We start from the raw sequence: 3,611 nt of genomic DNA on the forward strand, positions 1-3,611 counted from the left end.
GACCAAGGTTCCACACCCTGCCTATGCTGTTGGTCAGTCATTTTCAGTCTTGTCTGACTCTTCATGAACTCTTTTTGGGGAGTTTTCTTGGCAGAGTTGGAATTGTTTGCCATTTCCTTCTCCAGCTCACTTTAGAGATGAGGAAAGCAGGGCAAACAAGGTTGTGTGACATGACCAGGTTCACAGAGCTAGTGTCTGTATGAGGTCAGATTGACAGTCAGGCCTTTCTGACTCCAAGTCCAAGACACCTACCTGTGCATATCATACCATTTAGGGTTATAATGATGTGGTGCAGCTTTAGGAAGGATATAGAAATAATCCCAAGGCCACCTGGCCTTGGGAGTGATGCAGTTAGAAATTAAATATTCAAAGATCCAGGCCTATCAGTATCCATTTCAGTCCTACAGGTCTACCCACCAACTGTGGTAATAAACCACAGAAAGTGTAACGTGGAAGTTGTAATGAATATCTGCTGCTATTGTGTTGCCATAGCAACTATAACCTCTGGATTCCTGGACTTGCAAAATGAGGTACCAGGTTATGTGCAGGGATGTAGACGCCTTTCAGCCAAGCTCAAGACTCTTAATAACACAAAGAAATGGGGAGGGGTGCTGGGGAGAGGGAGTGGGATGCAAAGAAACAGAACAGGTGGGAGAGAGAGAGAAACAAAAGTGGGGAGAGGGAGAGGGAGAGGGAAGAAGGAGGAGTCTAAAAGATATGGGATGGGGGGAGAAACAAAGAAACAGAAGAAGAGGCAGGAAGGAGGTGGGGGAGACTAAAGGAGAGGGAGGAAGAGAGAGACAAGAGGGGAGGGGGAGAGGAGCGGGGGAGGGGAGAGAAGGAAAAGAACATTCTCAGGTAAGGATTAGGAGACCAAGATGGAGGACTAGATTAGAGCAGACGTTTTTCTCTAGTCCTCAGAAACTCTCAAAATTCCCCCAGATAAGAATTATATTTAAAAGGAAAAGGAATTGAAGTTACCTTCAAAGAACAAAGCACAGAGAACTTTAACAAGGTAACAATTTGATTACTTAAAAACCGAGAAATCTAATCCGTCCCAACCCCCGCGCCACTGCCCCTCCCCCAAAAGTACCGGCTAGAGTCCAGTCTCTAAAATTTCTCAAAAAAAAAAGTTAACGATTCTGCTACGGGATTTAAAAATCAGGTACAATTGGGAAAGACTATTTTTCTCTGTGTCTTTCTGTTTCTCTGTCTCTGTCTTTGTCTCTTATTTCAACGGTTTCTTCTTCTCCCTTTCTCTTCTCCCTCTCTTTCTTCCCCTCCGTCCCTCTTCCCTTCTCCCTTCCCTCCCTTGCCCTCTCCTCCCTTCCCTTTTCCTTCCTCTCCCTGGCCCTTCCTTCCTTTGCTATCTTCTCCTCTCCTTTCCCCTATTTCCCTTTACTCTCCTCTCCCCTCTCCCTTCTGCTCCGCCTTCTTTCCCTTCATTACTCCTCTCTCCTTTACCCTTTCCTTTCTCTCTCCCCTCTCCTCCTCCTCTTTCTTCTCTTTTCTTCCTTTTTCGTCCTCTCCCTTCTCTTTTTCTCTGTCTCTCCTTCCCTTTCTCTCTCCCCCTCTTGTATTTCCTCATTCTTCTGTTTCTTTCTCTCTTTGTGTGTCTTTTTCTGCAGCCTTTTCTTTTTCCTGCTCTGCTCTTGTTGATCCTTCTGATTTTTGACGTTTTTGTTTGACGATTTAAGAGACCATAAGCATGACTGCAAATCAAAGGCTAGAGAAGAAAAAACCTCAGCCCCCAAGTAAGCCCTCATATGGCTTACTACATTGTGCCAAACCCAAGAGACTGGGGTCTTTACTCCCAATAATCCAATCATTTTTGACTAACTCTCCTTCAATAGATTAATCCAAAGTTGCTATGATATACCAAGAAATAGCCATAGTTTTCATCACACACCTGATGCATATTCCTATTTTCAGGTTCCATATCTGTGTCAAGCTGTGGGACTTTTACTCATCTTCTTCCTGATCTACCAGTTCAGTATTTATCAAAAACAACAAAATGAGCATTAATCAGAAGCAGCTCAGTGGTACTGTGGAAAGAGCGTTGGATCTGGAGTCAGGAATACAGTGAGTTCAAATATCTCAAATTCCAGCTATGTGATTCTGTAGAACTGTCTGCCTCAGTTTACTTTTATGCAAAATGAGGATAATAATAGCACTTATCTCCCAGAATTGGTATGAGGATCAACTGAGATAACATTTATAGAGCTCTTTGCATGGTACCTAAGTGTTAGCTGTTATTATTAATCTGGCATGACCAGATTAATTAACTTGACAAAATGAAGTTAGAGCAATGGTTTCTTCTTGAGATGTCAATTGACCATGATTTAACTCTAGAATTGCTTAAAACTGATGTCAAATTTATCTGCATAGTCCAACAAAACAAATTTCCACATTAGCCATTTCTAAAAATGGATGTCTCTGTAAGTTCATTACCTTTCATGCTTTTGAAGTTATTTATCATTGCTTTATTCAGTTTCAAAATCTTTGAGTAGTAGTTTTCTCCACAAAGTTATCATTTGCAAAATGGTTCTCCTACTTGTATTTACTTCACTCTATGTCACTTCATAGAGATATTTCTATCACTTCTTATGGTACAGTAACATTCTATTACATTTACATACACAATTTGTTAAGTAATCATCTAATAGGACAGCCCCTCAATTTCCAATTTTTAGGTACCACAAAAAGAGCTGCTATAAATATTTTGTATAAGTTTTGTTCAAAATTTTCTTTGAGCTTTTTTTTTTTTTTTTTTTTTTTTTTTTTTTTTTTTAGGTTATAGGCTTAGTTGTGGTATAATTGAATCTGAGGATATACAGAGATGGACAACCTTCTGGGCATTGTTCAAATTGCTTTCCAGAGTGACCAAGCTAATTCATAGCATCCACTAACAATGCACCAGTGTCCTGTTTTCCTATAGCCCTTTCAACATTAGTCATTTTCCTGTTTTGTCAGTTTTGCTAGTCTGATAGGTGTAAAGTTGAACCTCAGAATTGTTTTAATTAATTAGCAATTTAAAGCGTTTTTCATACAATACGTTAATATGGCTTTTTAAAAATCATTTTTGTTGTCCTTAGTATTTCCTATTAACCTCAGCTTTTCTAAAAATCTGACATTCCTGATACTATCTTTTTTTTTTTTCCCCTTAGGGGAGGAATGCTCACTCTTACTTACGTATTTCATTTTTGTGCATGGGTCCTAGTCATTCCTCATGAAGATTCCTGTGGAGGGCATCTTTCCATAAGGGCATCTTTCAACCAGAACTTCAGTCATCTGCAGTAGGTGTCTTAGACTCTACAGAAGATGGACCCTCCAGAAGCCTTCTCAGCCTCTTCCAAAGGAGCCTACCCCCCCCTGTCTAGGCCCAGGGAGAGTTGTCAGAAACACTTAGTTGTGCCTCTTGGGATCCAGGAAGTAATTGTCTTTGCAATTCTCTACTCATGTCCTGGTTTGTCCTTCCCATTCTTTATGACTATTTTCCTGAAGTTGGAAGGCCATAGACTACTATTTAGAGCCTGGCCACGGTCACATGCCAGTGACCTCAGGATGGGCCCATACTCACACTCAGGCTAATCTCTTTACTAAAGATTCAG

At 40.7% G+C, this 3,611-nt stretch overlaps 1 long non-coding RNA gene across 1 annotated transcript; it reads left to right on the forward strand.

Annotated features, from left to right (window-relative positions):
• Nucleotides 1-885: 885 nt before the first annotated feature.
• Nucleotides 886-3,367, forward strand: LOC141553520 (uncharacterized). The gene is made up of 3 exons (XR_012485489.1): nt 886-1,015; nt 1,933-2,082; nt 3,168-3,367. It is a non-coding gene; the product is annotated as an uncharacterized LOC141553520 (long non-coding RNA).
• The last annotated feature ends 244 nt before the right edge of the window (nt 3,368-3,611 follow it).

Source organism: Sminthopsis crassicaudata, chromosome 2 (genome assembly GCF_048593235.1).
Source record: "Sminthopsis crassicaudata isolate SCR6 chromosome 2, ASM4859323v1, whole genome shotgun sequence".
Taxonomy (NCBI): domain Eukaryota; kingdom Metazoa; phylum Chordata; class Mammalia; order Dasyuromorphia; family Dasyuridae; genus Sminthopsis; species Sminthopsis crassicaudata.